At 37.9% G+C, this 17517-nt stretch overlaps 1 long non-coding RNA gene across 1 annotated transcript in view; it reads right to left on the reverse strand.

The window, feature by feature from the left end:
- Positions 1–17517, reverse strand: part of LOC135968031 (uncharacterized) — a 65341-nt gene that overhangs the window by 29963 nt on the left and 17861 nt on the right. The window contains exon 2 of the long non-coding RNA XR_010582455.1: positions 16495–16575. This is a non-coding gene — a long non-coding RNA (uncharacterized lncRNA). The remainder of the gene's footprint in view (positions 1–16494; positions 16576–17517) is intronic.

The raw sequence follows: 17517 nt of genomic DNA on the forward strand, positions 1-17517 counted from the left end.
CTAAATAGTGCTGTCCAATGTAGAATTATATCTGTGGTTTTGCAGAATGTGAAGCTTTTATTTGTATTTTTTTTAGTCAGAAGGTGCTTTGTGGCTCTCTGGCAAGGACAGGATCAAAATATCAGGGGTGAAAAAGGTAACGGTCAGAAATTAAGTCACAGTATGTAAAACAATTTCAGAGTCCAAGCCTTCTTAGAGAATCAGATATTTCATTGTTTATTTCACATGCATGTTTTGGCTCCAAAAGGTTAAGTATTTATTGATACTGACCAAGGAGAGTATTCAATCAGAAACCCCACTGCTATTGCTTATTAAAAAGCTCAGGGGCACAAATGCTGTGTAGATTTTAGGTTAAGCTAGGTAGTTCTTGTATTCCCCCTAGGAACTTCCTTGCCACCACAGATTTGGGGGACAACATTAGCTCATCAATTCCTATATGGTATCAACAGAAATAAAATTATAATATCACTTGCTTAAATTATTATAGAGCTTCTGTGTTTTTGTACAAATAGTAATTTGAATACACTATTTTGCTAACATGCTCTTTGGATAGGTATTATAAGCAAAGAATGGTGCCTTAGAAATGAACAATGGTGATAATTTGCATTTCCCTTGTCGGCTAGCACATGGAATTTTTCATATATTTCAAATGAATGTTTCTTTAATCTCAAAAAGTACTAGTAAAATGACTCCTGACATATAAGTAGATAATAGTTGGATATAGGTATATACACATACATACATATACACATACACACACACACACAGTTGACCAGTTATAATATAATAATGACATCTTACAACTGCCAACCTAATACCTCTCAAAATTAGAAGTCCATATTTTTTTTAATGTCTGTGAGTTACCATCCTCCGTGATAATAAGGAACTCCCTTTGTTCTAACTTCTCAAGTTTAAACACCAAAGAGCTCAGTCCTAAAACTTCCTCACTGCAAAGGAAAAACAAACTTTGGATTAAACCAGTGTTTTAATTGTTTGAGTCCATGCTATTACCTTTTTCCCAGAACATTTGGGATAGATATTCACTCATAAAATCTATGATCTCATCTCTACTGAATAATTTGGCTGGAGAGGAATTGGTTTAAGGCCAATTTAGAAAAAAGAAAAAGAAAAAAGAAAAGAAAGAAAAGAGGAAAGACAGCTGGTGAGGGATGGAGGAAGGAGGGAAGGGAGATAGCGGGAAGGAAGGAAGGATAGAAAGACGAGCTGGGCATGGTGGCTTACGCCTGTAATCTCAGCACTTTGGGAGGCCAAGGTGGGCGGGTCACTTGAGGTCAGGAGTTCGAGACGAGCCTGGCCAACATGGTGAAACCCCCCCCCCCCACTACTAAAAATACAAAAACAAGAGGGGCATGATGGCGCATGCCTGTAATCTTAGCTACTCAGGAGGCTGAGGCACGAGAATCACTTGAACCCAGGAGGCAAAGGTTTCAGTGAGTCGAGATTGTGCCACTGCACTCCAGCCTGGGTGAAAGAGTGAGACTGTCCAAAAAATAAAAAATAAAAAGACAAGAAAAGGAAGAAAGAAAGAAAGAGAAAAAAGGGAAGGAGGGAGGGAGGCAGGGACTATGGCAGTGCAGGAATATAAGAATAATAAATAGGATACTTTAATTATTTATTAGTATAATAGTATGTCGTTGAGGAAATATAATTTAAAAATGAAAATCTTCCACCCAGAACACCTCTCCACAAAGGTAGTAGAGAAAACAGTTTCATTGTTGACTAAGTATTAAACCAGAATGTGCATCAGCACATTATAGGTAATCCACTAAGAGATTGCAACAATAGTAAGGAATTACACCCTTTTATAAAGCTAAGCAGATACAATGTTCTGGAGATAAGCAATAACTAGTCCTGAAGTAAGAGGACCATATTTTGTCATACTGTTCATTCTAACTTTATCTGGTAATTAGGGTTACCATCTGTGTTGGCTAAGTGACTTTATCCAGAGCAAAACGAACTTCTAATGTCTTAAAAATAGAAGGTTTGCAGCTTGGAACACGGTGCACACCTAAGTTAGGATTCTTCCTTCTCACAGAAGCTGGGAGACAGCAACGCTGGCTCCCTGTACAATTACGTTTCAAAGAGATGTCTCCCAGGTTCTAGAAAAAGCATTCCTGGGTCATAAAGCTGACAAAAGGCCTATTTAGTTTTCAAAAGGATTTGTATACATTTCAAAGAGATAAGAAAGTACAGGCAATTAGGGGAATCTCTTTCCTCATTTCAACAGGGGAAATTAAGCTTTTTAATTTGCATTTGTTCTTACAATGGGCACCACCGATTTTAACCCAAAATAACACATTGGGTTCACTGTGATTTTAGCTACTTGTCTGTATAGGAGGGTGAGGAGGAGGAGGAGGAGTCTCAGCTGCAGGTGCTTTGGATCAGAGAACGCAACTGCCTCCCAGGTAGGAGCTCTCTGGGTCCACTTGGGAGTCTAACATTTACAGGAGTTCTTTAAGTGTCCAGCTCCGTGTGTGCAGGAATACCTTGAAGATCCTGTTGGCGTGCTGGCCTGAGAATCCCAGGGGGTGGGGCTAGGAGTCTGCCTTTCTAACCTGCTCCCAGGTGATGCTGTTAATCCTGGCTCCAGCCCCACACTCTCAGTAGCAAGCATCTGGCTCAGGTATCCTCACAGGTGTAAAAACCCACCATTTACCTGATCTATGCCTTGAGTATATCACTTAGCCTCTTCAATTTCAGGGGAAGGAACCCATAAATGGACAAATGTTCTACTAGAAAGTTGCAGGGACATGGATAAAGCTGGAAACCATCATTCTCAGCACACTATCACAAGGACAGAAAACCAAACACCGCATGTTCTCACTCATAGGTGGGAACTGAACAATCAGATCACTTGGACACAGGGCGGGGAACATCACACCCCGGGGCCTGTCGAAGGTCAGGGGCTGGGGGAGGGATAGCATTAGGAGAAATACCTAATGTAAATGACAAGTTGATGGGTGCAGCAAACCAACATGGCACATGTATACCTATGTATCAAACCTGTGCATTGTGCACACGTACCCTAGAACTTAAAGTATAATAAAATATTATTTAAATTATAAAAAATAAAAGTATCTAAAAATAAATAAAAGAAATTGTGTCTTGGAACAGTGGAGACCTAGAGCCTTACAGAGGTCTTAAAGCACATCCACCTTCACCCTGAAAGAGAGAGCTCCACTCTGCCCTTGATTTATCTTGATTTATCATGGTTAAGGTAGTACATTCTGCTGGTGAACTTCTAACAAGCTGCTTCCTCTTACTTTTTACCCATTGGGTCTACTCATGCTGTCTGGAACTAGAGAATAAAATAAAACATAAAGAGATAATACCTTCATAATGCTTTAGAACTTATAAAGCAATTTTACATTGATTGTGATTTTATCAACAGAACCTTTTATAGATCCATAGCTGGCAATTTATCCTCACTCATACCAAGACTTAACTTCGTCTTATCTTCCACAGGTGAAACTCCCCCAGCGTTTTCAGATTTATCATCCCCTTGACTCCCCACATTTATACTCAACTACAGTTTTTAGTGCCTACTATTTAATTGGGTACAAATTAATGGCAATTAAAGAATTAGGCTTTATCTCAAAAATACCTCCCAGTAAAGATTTCCTTAGTATAAACACTTATTTTCGTTACATTAATATGCTATGTTAGTAATAAGTACTTTATTCTTACACATAAGAACAAACAAAATATTCCTATAATATGGAGGAGGGATCATACAGGCGTGTTAAACATTTTCCTCCTTTTCCTAAACAGGTATGTCATAAGTATGTTGATATTTTTCATGTCATACCACACTAGAGGAACCAATACTTCAGTGAAAAAGGAACCATGCTATGAAATCCTGAACTGTCTCCAAACTCCACCCCGTGTCCATAGACAACATGGAGGGAGTGTGTCTTAGTCTGCTCAGGCCGCTACAACAAAATACCATAAACCAGGTATAACTTATAACAACAGAAATTTATTTTTCACAGTTTCAGAAGCTGAACGGTCCAACATCAAGGTGCCAGCAGATTTGGAATCTGGCGAAGGCCAGCATGCTGGTTCACAGACGGCCGTCTTTTCACTGTAACTTCACATAATAGAAGGAGTGAGGGGTCTCCGCTGTGCCTTTTTTGTAAGGGCACTAATCCTATACCTGAGAGCTCTGCCCCATAAACTAATCACATCCCAAGGCCCTACCTCCTAATACCATGACTTTGGGGGTTAGGATTTCAACATATGAATTTTTGAGCAACATAAACATTCAGACCATAAGGGGGTGAAATATTGACTCACTTCATCTTGGTTGGTGCAGGCTCTCAGATAGCCCAATATCTTCCTTGCTTCTATCCCAGATAGAGCTTCCACATATAAAGAGGAAAGAGTAAGTGGCTTCACGATTCTGGCGGAGGATGGAGACTGGCACTAGCTGATATGCTATTTCTTGGTATGCCATGGCTAGCAACTGCACACCTCTGATGAGAAGTCCTGAGTTACCTGTCGGCTGTGAGTCCTGTAGGTGATGAACTTGGGGTTATTCTTTTGGCTCCTGGGAAAATTCTGCATCTCCACCATGTCCACTAGCCAGTTCCTTTGCTCATGGAACTCAGTCCTCCGCTGTGCTGTCCTGAAGACGGGTCGGCTATGTGTCCACTCAGTTTCTACTGCGCAGAGAACCTGAGAAAGCCTCAAGAGTGCCGCCCGGACGCGGTGGCTCACGCCTGTAATCCCAGCACTTTGGGAGGCCAAGGCGAGCGGATCACGAGGTCAGCAGATCGAGACCATACAAAGAATTAGCTGAGCGCTTTAGACATGAAATCTTTGCCCATGCCTATGTCCTGAATGGTACTACCTAGGTTTTCCTCTAGGATTTTTATGGTATTAGGTCTAACATTTAAGTCTCTAATCCATCTTGAATTAATTTTCGTATAAGGAGTAAGGAAAGGATCCAGTTTCAGCTTTCTACTTATGGCTAGCCAATTTTCCCAGCACCATTTATTAAATAGGGAATCCTTTCCCCATTTCTTGTTTCTCTCAGGTTTGTCAAAGATCAAATGGCTGTAGATGTGTGGTATTATTTCTGAGGACTCTGTTCTGTTCCATTGGTCTATATCTCTGTTTTGGTACCAGTACCATGCTGTTTTGGTTACTGTAGCCTTGTAGTATAGTTTGAAGTCAGGTAGCGTGATGCCTCCAGCTTTGTTCTTTTGACTTAGGATTGTCTTGGAGATGCGGGCTCTTTTTTGGTTCCATATGAACTTTAAAGCAGTTTTTTCCAATTCTGTGAAGAAACTCATTGGTAGCTTGATGGGGATGGCATTGAATCTATAAATTACCTTGGGCAGTATGGCCATTTTCACAATATTGATTCTTCCTATCCATGAGCATGGTATAAGCAACGGCAGCAAAAGCCAAAATTGACAAATGGGATCTCATTAAACTAAAGAGCTTCTGCACAGCAAAAGACACTACCATCAGAGTGAACAGGCAACCTACAGAATGGGAGAAAATTTTTGCAATCTACTCATCTGACAAAGGGCTAATATCCAGAACCTACAAAGAACTCAAACAAATTTACAAGAAAAAAACAAACAACCCCATCAAAAAGTGGGCAAAGGACATGAACAGACATTTCTCAAAAGAAGACATTCATACAGCCAACAGACACATGAAAAAATGCTCATCATCACTGGCCATCAGAGAAATGCAAATCAAAACCACCATGAGATACCATCTCACACCAGTTAGAATGGCGATCATTAAAAAGTCAGGAAACAACAGGTGCTGGAGAGGATGTGGAGAAATAGGAACACTTTTACACTGTTGGTGGGATTGTAAACTAGTTCAACCATTATGGAAAACAGTATGGCGATTCCTCAAGGATCTAGAACTAGATGTACCATATGACCCAGCCATCCCATTACTGGGTATATACCCAAAGGATTATAAATTATGCTGCTATAAAGACACATGCACACGTATGTTTATTGCAGCACTATTCACAATAGCAAAGACTTGGAATCAACCCAAATGTCCATCAGTGACAGATTGGATTAAGAAAATGTGGCACATATACACCATGGAATACTATGCAGCCATAAAAAAGGATGAGTTTGAGTCCTTTGTAGGGACTTGGATGCAGCTGGAATCCATCATTCTTAGCAAACTATCACAAGAACAGAAAACCAAACACCGCATGTTCTCACTCATAGGTGGGAACTGAACAATGAGATCACTCGGACTCAGGAAGGGGAACATCACACACCGGGGCCTATCATGGGGAGGGGGGAGGGGGGAGGGATTGCATTGGGAGTTATACCTGATGTAAATGACGAGTTGATGGGTGCAGCACAGCAACATGGCACAAGTATACATATGTAACAAACCTGCACGTTATGCACATGTACCCTACAACTTAAAGTATAATAATAATAAATAAATTAAAAAAAAAAACAAACAAAAAAAATAAATAAATAAAAAAAAAAAATAAAAAATAAAAAAATAAAATAAAATAAAATAAAAAAAAAAAAGAATTAGCTGAGCGCGGTGGCGGGTGCCTGTAGTCCCAGCTACTCGGGAGGCTGAGGCAGGAGAATGGCGTGAACCCAGAAGGCGGAGCTTGCAGTGAGCCGAGATCATGCCACTGCACTCCAACTTGGGAGACAGAGTGAGACTCTGTCTCAAAAAAAAAAAAAAAAAAAGTGCCAGCAAGTTATTTGTGCTGACTGCAATGCTAGTCCCTCCTAATAAGATTCTTGGCAAATTAGCATTTTTCCAGAATTCCAAATGTGAGAGTGGGGCACGGGCATTGTGCTTTCACTGCTCCCTAACACCTACTTAATGTCAGTGCCCCTCTCTCGCAGGCACGTCCCCAGACCAACCCCAAGAAGGGAAAACAGGACAACATCTCACTCTCCTCCTCTCTTTCTCTCCACAATCTTTTGGAGCCAAAGAAGACTATGTCTTCCCCCTTCTCCAGTCTGAAGACCTCTTTTACATCAAACTCCCACCTGCTAAACCTGCTTAATGGCATGCCAGAAGAGCAGATGAAGGAATTTAGATAACAAGTCTCCGTTCTTGCTGTAAAAATCCTATTTTTTAAATGTAAGAAGCTAAATATTACCTTATTTCTCTATGCATTCTGGGCAACACTTGTTATTGCCTCTTCAAATGCTTCCTGTCATATCTTGCCACAAGAACCCTTATTTTGTATCATGCAGACATGTGCATTAGAAGAGGCTCAACTCCTCTCTGATAAGTTTGCTGATATTGTCTGTCTGCCAATGACTCCTGGGATGTGGCAGCCAACTTGAGACCATGAAGGGATCTACAGGTATGGGAGACAGATGACACTGAGGATGGTGGAGCAGAGAGATATTCCCCAACACATTGATGCTATAGTCTGTGATGCCCCATGGCCCATACAGAGGGTTTATCAGGTGCTTAATGTTTGCAACAACTGTGGAGCCTATGCACATTACCGCTTCCCACATATATCCCACAGCAAACCATAAATGTATACATTTAATCTGATCCCCAAGCTCATCTCCTGCTTGATCCTTGGGACTGAAATGATGTGAAGGCCTCGTGAGAGCCCAAGAGCAAAAAGTATTAGTTGACTGAAAGTCAACTTTCTGTTACATCATGTAAAAGTCATGTAAAAGAATCCTGGCCTCTGCATCAGAAAACAATGCTGTGAGCTGTATTGAGGTCAGGTAACCTGACTGAACCCGTTTCCATATGGAAAAAGAAGGCAGTAAAGCCCATTTCACCTACCTCAATGAGCAGATACAAGAAACAGGTGAATTAAAGTATCTGAATGTTCACTTGTAAAGCACCTGATAATTTGTAAAGCGAGAGTTTTGCTAACTACATTATCCAAAATCTTCTCTGAGCTCTGCAGCAAGAGTTTCCTATGGAACCCTCCTGTAATACCCTCAAGAGACACTCCCAGTATTTGAGACCTTCCAAAGACCTGACACTAATGTAGTGTGTGTGTGTGTGTGTGTATGTGTACCTGTGAATGCCTGATATGTCTATTTGCCACATTGTACTTCACATCTTAAAAAATCAAATTACTTATTATATCAGAAATAAAAGAATTTTTTTCTAATGGCTACCAGATAGTAGAGTAAAATATGCTTTAAATGACTAAGAAAGAGCATAATGTTCTAGTTTACTAGAAGCCTAGGAAACCTAGTATATCCAGCAGCAATTTTTCTTCTTTCTTATTCTTTCTTTGCAGTGAAGCTGAGAATAATGCCCTTAGGTTTTTCTCACTATGTATGTAGATGGGAAGCAGCAAGGAGCTGCAATGGTACAAATTCAGAGACACTACAATTAAAAAGACTAAGGATAATTTGATGATCTTTTAACATGGAGTTTCTTTACTATCAAAGTCACCTCAAATCAACAATTTTATCCTAATGGAATTCAGTAAAAACATCATTTTAGCATAAGAAAATTCTATAGAAGGAAACATATTAGATGAAGTATTGCTTGTGGTGTAATTTTAATTCTGAAAGATCTTGCTAAGAGGGCTTATTTAAATAGGTTCTCCCTGAGATGAATATTTAGGGGAAAAATTCCTACAGGATGATTTATAGCAAAATTATATGAACAGAATGAAGGACAGAAGAATTTTATTAGAAAAGGGTCTCATTTCCACAAAATATAAATTATACCTTTTAGAAAATATATTGAATTTTATTAATATTCTGTAGACAGCCTGAAGTGTTAATCTCCACTCCTACCTATAAGACTTTCATTATGATGTACAAGGTGTATTTACCCTTTAACCAAATAATTTTTGAGCAACTCAGTGGAGCCTCTAGTTTACATATTCTACAAAATATTGTTATTGCAGTTAGAAAATTTATACTTTGTATTGTTCACCACTTTTAATGATCTGTATGTGAGTAGTGTGTATTTTACGTATGTATTCATGCTTTTTGGTATTACCATAGAAGAACACATATTAATGATGAACTTGTATTTGATATCTGAGAAAAATATGTTTCCAATGTTCACTGTTACCGTTACTATTGTTTTGACAAATTCTTATAGTAGAAACATAATCAGTTTGAGTTTTTTCAGTGCAATGATTAAAATTCTGCCTTCATTCATCTTGAAATTTATAGTCAGAGAAATTACTTAGGGTAAACTATTGAGTATTCTATTTCCACTTGGCATTTAAAAGTGACCTCATTTAGACCTTGGTAACTAATATTTTTGATGAGGAAATTGACTTATTCTGATGCAAAGAAATTGGTGATAAATCCTCTCCCAGTCCCTATCAGTCTTGAAAATTGAGGCTTTCTTAGGATGGTGACTTGTTGTAATGAATATAAGCAAACTGACCACTGGTACAGTATAGGTTTCAGCAAGAATAAGCTAGAATTTACATTATATATTATTTGAAAGTGAAAACTGGAAAGAATGAGGACAAAACCAAGAGACTAAAAGGGAAGACTAGGCCCATTTGGACTTTTAAATAAACATTAATGTTAAATGCTTTCTTTAATAAACACATGTAGAATAGAGTAATTGACATATTTCACCCATCTAGGACATTGATCAAAATGGAACACAGGCTTTCTCTTTCATTCAAACTATCTGTAAAATATAATACTACAAAAATTATTATTATCTATTAATAAAACATGAGCAACTTGGTTTTAAAATCTGGGCCTGGGTTAAAAACAGTTGCCAAACCTTTTTTACACCTTTTCAAACACCTTGAAAAAAATATCTCATTGATTTCTCACTGAGTGCCAGTCAAGGTCAGCTTCCATTAACATCGCCATCAAGAGGAGAACAATGAAGACAGAGCTCTTCAAAGTACCTGGCTATTTGAAAACATAGCCTTGGCATTTACCCAAATCTTTAGATAAATTTGAAGCCCAGATTTACACAAATGCATAGGAGGGAAATCTCAGGCATTTATTATTGGTCGAAATGGTAAACATCTCCAGGCAATAAAATGGAAGTCCAAAGATACATTTTTAGCACAAATATTTCTGGCCAACCCTAAGAATATATGTTCAAATCTAAGAATCCACAACCTCTTAATATGGATTAAAAACCAGTTTAAACAAAACATTAGATGTGCTAACATTACTTAACACAAGATCCTCCCTATTAGCAAATGTGTAAGTATACAATACAGCAGTGGTCCCCAATCTGTTTGGCACCAGGGACTGGTTTCATGGAAGACAATTTTTCCACAGACGGGGTGGCGTGGGGGATGGTTTCGGGGTGATTCAGGTGCATTACGTTTATGTGCATTTTATTTCTGTTATTGTAATATTGTAATATATAATGAAACAATTATATAATTCATTATAATGTATAATCAGTGGGAGCCCTGAGCTTATTTTCCCGCAAATAGTCAGTGTGATCTGGGGGCAATGGGAGACAGTGACAGATCATCAAGCATTAGATTCTCATAAGGAGCACGCCAGCTAAAATCCCTCGCATGCACAGTTCACAATAGGGTTCGCACTCCTAGGAGAATCTCATGCTGCTGCTGATCTGACAGGAAGCAGAGCTCAGGCGGTAAGGCTCGGTCACCGACCGCTCACCTCCTGCTTGCAGCCCAGTTCCTAACAGGCCATGGACTGACTGGGCCTGGGGATTGGGGACCCCTGCAATACAGTATTGTTTACTCTAGGCACTGTGCTGTATGTTAAGTGTTCTTACCACACACACATATTAATAATAAAGAGGGTAGAAGGAAATTTTTAGAGATAATGTATATGTTTATGGCATAGATTGTGGTGATGGTTTCACTGGTATATATTTATCTACAAACTTACCAAGTTGTATATATTAAATATGTACAGTTTTCCGTATTACGCATACTTCAACAAGGTTGATTTTTAAAATAAGTTAAACCTGAAGAACTATAGGGACTTATTTTATATGTCCCTAAAATAATAATTGGGACAGTAAAGAGAGAAAAAAAAATTTTAGGATTATCAAATTGTATGGAAACACCAGCATCACTCTCTAACCATGGGCTTTCAGAGCTGTGTGAATTCCGAAATGATATTCTTGTTTACGATGCACATTTTCACAGTTGAGATTACAAACTCAGAATTGTGACATGTTTAAGGTCACACAGCCAACTTATGGCAAAGCTGGGACTTGAATCGGGTCTACTTATATCTACATATATTTTCAACTTCGCTGTTTTACAGAAGCACAGGGCTCAGGCAAAGTTCAATAATGATGATCCAGGACCTCAAATATAAACTTTGCTTTTAAGGGTAAACAAAACAAAGCAAAGTTATTTTCAATCAACAAAATTTGATTCTTCTTTAACATCCTTCCTGGTGCCCCACTCTGGTTTTCATAACTTATCCTCACCAAAAAAAAAATTGAAGTGCAGGCCAGGCGCGGTGACTCACCTCTGTAATCCCAGCACTTTGGGAGGCCGAGGCAGGCGGATCATGAGGTCAGGAGATCCAGACCATCCTGGCTAACATGGTGAAACCCCATCTCTACTAAAAATACAAAAAAATTAGCCGGGCGAGGTGGCTGGTGCCTGTAGTCCCAGGTACTCGGGAGGCTGAGGCAGGAGAATGGTGTGAACCCGGGAGGCTGAGCTTGCAGTGAGCAGAGATCGCGCCACTGCACTCCAGCCTGGGTGACAGAGCGAGACTCCGTCGCAAAAAAAAAAAAAAAAAAAAAAAAAAAATTGAAGTGTGGAGATATGAAAACTGGTGACTACAGATAAATCTTCAATAAATTTCAAATAATATGTGTGTAGTGTGGCCTCTTTTATTGTCATTTCTTTTAGTTTTATTTATTTATATATTTGTTTAACCTGCATCATATTCCAAAAATCACTTAAAAGGGCATAGAAGTAACCTATCATGGTACCCTTTTATTGAGTCTCAACATTTGTCAATCAAAAATTAATATAATAATAAGGTAACTGAACAGTTTTCCTTCTTGGTTCCATCTGATGACTCCTGGTGACCCATCACTTCTCTGAATATCTAAGATCTGCCCAAGGCAACACGGAAAAGTGAGGTCACAGTTACCCACATAATGTAATTATCTAATAAATCAAACACAAACTTCTTGCTTCATTCATGCTGCTTGTATTTTCACAGAACTGACCCAAATAAGAGAATAAAGATTATTCATTGTAAGATTTATTTCTAGATGCTGTATTTTAGGTCTTCATTTAAATAACATGGGTTTCCTAAAAGCCTCTCTAAGCAATTGCAAGCCCTTAAAGTAACCAGTTCTGTGGAAACTTCTTTGCTTATTCAATCACATGCTTTGGTCACTCAAGCTTTTGGCAGTGAAAATCTGGGATACCAAAGGGAAAAAAATAAGACACGAAATATTCTCTTTTGGCAGGATTTGGTGACTTTAAAATAAAAAGTGAGCATCCCCTCTATTCTATAAGCTTAAAGAGCCACATTCAGTGGCATCTTTTCAAATGACCTGAATTGTATTCCTCACTTCCCTTGATTTATCCCTCAGTTGGCCCCTGCAGGAGAGCATCATTTTTTTTCTCTGCCCTCTGTCTTCTATATTTCATTTTAGGTGTCTATTGAGGCAACGAAAGAAAAAGCTCTCTGCTTTCCCTTGTACTAAAGTTCTATATGGAATCAGTTCACCTGTCTGTCACTCCTCATTAAATTCTTACCCTCTTCATTCACATCCTGATCTTTGAAAATGAACATTTGCTTAATAAATGTTCCCAAGACTAACAGTGCAGAGTGAAAATCCCACACAGCAGTAAATTATTAACTCAGTCACAGAGGGAGTGCCATATATGACTTTTCAGAATGAGTTATTATGTGGATCATCATGTAATTATGAATTTTTCAAGCCATGATAGAGGAAAATTGAATATTTAATATTTTATGGACATATTCTACACTGAGGACATCTTTCAAAATTTTATGATAATTTTTAGAGTGAGCAAAGAGCAGAACAAAAGTTACAAAATAATTGCAAACTTGAATATTTAATCACTAGAGACATTGTTGGTTATTTCTCAAATTATATATTGTTACCAAGGCTGTGAACTTTCAATCATAGTGAATTCAAGTGGGGAAAAAAGGTGCACTAAAATCAATCTATAGATATGTTTTCGTTGTTTAAGAAATAAGAATATAGAGCTTAATGTTGTCAAATTGAAACCTTGCAGCATAACTATTCATGTGAGAGAATATCTTGAGTGATTTGTTCTAAATGAGCTGGATTATAAATTATGCTGCTATAAAGACACATGCACACGTATGTTTATTGCAGCACTATTCACAATAGCAAAGACTTGGAATCAACCCAAATGTCCATCAGTGACAGATTGGATTAAGAAAATGTGGCACATATACACCATGGAATACTATGCAGCCATCAAAAGGATGAGTTTATGTCCTTTGTAGGGACATGGATGCAGCTGGAAACCATCATTCTTAGCAAACTATCACAAGAACAGAAAACCAAACACCGCATGTTCTCACTCATAGGTGGGAACTGAACAATGAGATCACTTGGACTCAGGAAGGGGAACATCACACACAAGGGCCTATCATGGGGAAGGGGGAGGGGGGAGGGATTGCATTGGGAGTTATACCTGATGTAAATGACGAGTTGATGGGTGCAGCACACCAACATGGCACAAGTATACATATGTAACAAACCTGCACATTAGGCACATGTACCCTACAACTTAAAGTATAATAATAATAAATAAATTTTAAAAAAAAGTGCACTAAAATCAATCTATAGATATGTTTTCGTTGTTTAAGAAATAAGAATATAGAGCTTAATGTTGTCAAATTGAAACCTTGCAGCATAACTATTCATGTGAGAGAATATCTTGAGTGATTTGTTCTAAATGAGCTATTGTTGAACAAAAAAAAAATTTTAATGACCCATTTTCAAATATTCAAAATCAACACCAAGGAATAAACACTAAAATATCATAAAATTCTTGATTGAAAAGAAAATGGAAAAATAAAATTGACATTTTTCAAAAAAATGTTTAAAACTGTAGAAACTTTTATAGCTTTGATAAAATATTAAAGGAAAAATAAAAGACAATTTTATGTCAAATATTAAACATAATTTTTAATGAATTTTCCTATGTAATCCATAGACTCATATATTCATATGTATAGCATAATATTTAGTACTTCAATTATCATTAATGTTTCAACTTGGAAAGTAAGAATATTTAGTGATCCCAAATTATTTCCTAATATGTCTTCCTTGTTGCTGGAGAGAATCATTTGTTTGGTGCTAATACTAATAAACCTTAAGGACACTTAAACCTGGAGGTTCTCAGTCCTGGTTGCAAATTGGCATTGCCTAGTCCTACCCCTAGAGATTCTGAATTGACTGCTGAAATGATACTGGGCCCTGATATATTTTTAAAGCTTCAGATTATTTTAATTTTCAGCCATAGTCTAGAATCACTGCAGCCTATAGAGCTGCTGTTCAGCTTCCGAAGGTCAAAACTTCCAATTTCTAAAATCCCCAGAGAATCAACCTTTTGGGAGCACTGAGTATATGAGCACTAAAAATACAAAAATAGCTAGAAAATAGTCCTGGTCCTCAAATTCCTCATAATATAAAGAAACACATGCATAAATAACTGCAATTCAGTGTAATTGCTGCTACTAGAAATGTGTGCACCAGGTGATATAGCAGTGGAGGGGAAAACCAACATTCAAGGTATCAAGATGAATTGTTTTAAACCTGAAATTTAAGAAAAAAATTATACTGTTTCATTCATTCATTTGTACATTCATTTAATTATTTATTCAACAACTATTCATTCAGTGACTACTATTTTCAAGTATTATCTTATTTTCCTTCTCATAAACTATGAAAGGTGATTGGAAATAAGAGTGTATCAGTTAGTTATTGCTGTACAAAAAGCTACCACCCAATTCAAGTGACTTAAAACCACAGCTATTTATTTGCTCATGGGTTCCACAGATTGGCAGTTTAGGCTGGCTTTAGAAGTTTCATGAGAAAAGCAGGTCTGAGTCACAGAATGACCTGTTAAGATATTTGAAAAAAGTGAGATTTGATAATGATGACACAGCACTTGCCTGCAAAATTGAACCTGTTTAGTAGAGTGAACCATGAACTGTTTTTTTTTTTTTTTTTTTTAAGAAAGAAAGGAAGAAAAAAACCCCAAAAATCTATGCATTGTAGAAATCTTTAGGGGGGAAATCAATAGAACAGACTATCAGAGTTGGGACACCAATTTTCTGCTCACTCTATCCATTGTTATTTCCTAACTGTATATAGAGAAGGGATGAGCTATTCCTCATACCCTAAGAGTCTCCCACTAGAGACCTCTTTCTCACTCACTAGGACAACAATCCAGAAGCAGGGTAAAGAAATCTCACAAACTGATACTGATCTCCAACTTATATTAAATAGAGTGGTGATGCAGGAACAGGAGCCCCACAAGGTATGGATTCCCACCGGAGTCCTGGTACTTCCACAAGTAGACTGGAGATTTGGAGGAAGGGAGGCTCAGGACTTTGCACTTCAGTGGGTGGATTGGTGAAAACAGCGTGCTGAATATTTGATGCCAGTGATTTTTTTTTTTTTTTTTAAAGATAGTCTCACTCTGTGAGTCTCGCTCTGTCACCCAGGCTGGAGTACAATGGTATGATCTCCACTCACTGCAACCTCCACCTCCCGGATTCAAGGGATTCTCCCTGCCTCAGCCTCCTGAGTAACTGGGATTACAGGCGCCCACCACCTTGCCCAGCTAATTTTTGTGTGTGTGTGTATATATATATATATATATATATATATATATATATATATGTATATATTTTTTTTTTTTTAGTAGAGACAGGGTTTCTCTGCGTTGGCCAGGCTGGTCTCGAACTCCTGACCACAGGTAATCCGACCACCTCAGCCTCTCAAACTGCTGGGATTACAGGCGTGAGCTACCGCACCCGCCTGAGGCCAGTGTACTTTTAATCAGAATCTAAAGCTATGAAAAGCAATATACCTTAAAATAATCTTAGTGAAGAAAACTTCCAAACATTCTAAAAGAATGAGGTTTGCAAAACTGGCAGGAGCAATGATGTGTCTAATGGGAAGACTAAAAACTATGAACAGTTCTTTCCAAATCTATTATAGATGTAATGCATTTCTAGTCCCAGTAAGAATTTCTAGAATGCAAATTTGATGAAACTATTCTGAAATTCATTTGAGAAAGTATTTTTAAAATATTGCTAAAAGAAGCAGAAAAAAATGTGAATATGGGTGATTTTTCTCCATTCTCTATTTTACAAACGTTTCTGTGATTTTTAAAAGAAATTTATAGTAAAAATTTTAATTTGTGAATATTTGATAAGTAAATATCCAAAATAGTACCAAAGTCTTAATATATACAAATCTTGAACTAAAAATAATAATAATATATTTCTATTGATGAATCTTAAAAAATTAGATTATGTCAGTGCTAACCTTGAAAGAGGGACTGTGCTAGTTTCTGAAGATCCAAAGATAAATAAGATACAGCCTCTAGTCTCAAGAAAGTTCACAATCCTGTGAAAAAAGGAAAGTAAATATATAATTACAATATGCTATTCTCAGTTCTAGGATGGCGATACTCACAGGGTTCTGTGGGTGCATATACAACAAATCTTTAGGGAGAGGACACACAGCTGAGACTCAGAAGAAGGTGAGATAAAGGAGGGGAACATTCACCAATGAGGCTGGAGAAGCAGGCAAGCACCACATCATAAAAGGCCTTTCACATCATGCCAAGGACTGAATCCTCTCTGCACTTAGGCATCAGGTATTGACTGAGGAGGCTGCCAATCCATCAGACTCCCTAATCCTTACTAGCTCTATGCCTGGAATTACTGCCTACCTCTAATAGAGAAGCGCACAGGTTGTCATTCCTCAAGCGCATTTTCATCAGTACACGTAGAGTTTGATCCAAAATAACACTTAGAACTTAGGGCATCAATCATATTGTTTATTTAAAAAATTTAGTATTTACTGGTAAACTCTTATTTTATACAATAAAAATGCTGACTTATTAAGACTTCTTTTTACCACCCAGTCATCAAGTTGAAGACATCTAATGACTACCAAGCAAACTGAACTGAGAAAGTGCCATAAGATGTTGGAATATTGAGAGCACTTCAAGCATCACTTTTGGGCTGACACTCAACAAAATTTCCTTTCTCCTTTTGCCCAGGCATGAAGAATTTCAACCAGACACGCATAACTGCAGCAAAGCTGACCTGTACATTGCAGGGAAAAGACATCCACGGCATCTGAAATGTCTCTGTTCTGTCTCAGCAGGAATGGCTAATTTATGGTGAGCAGAGTAGTTCTTTTTCAATGTAATGACATAAGATCACCAGAATTTACAGGAAGAAAAGAATGGGAGAAAGGGTAGGTGTTATAGAACTAAGGGTGCCAGTGATGACAGGAAAGGAACCAGAAGAGCAAAGTAAAGAATGCTGCAGGTAGCTG

The sequence above is a fragment of the Macaca fascicularis genome, chromosome 17, assembly GCF_037993035.2.
Source record: "Macaca fascicularis isolate 582-1 chromosome 17, T2T-MFA8v1.1".
Lineage (NCBI taxonomy): Eukaryota > Metazoa > Chordata > Mammalia > Primates > Cercopithecidae > Macaca > Macaca fascicularis.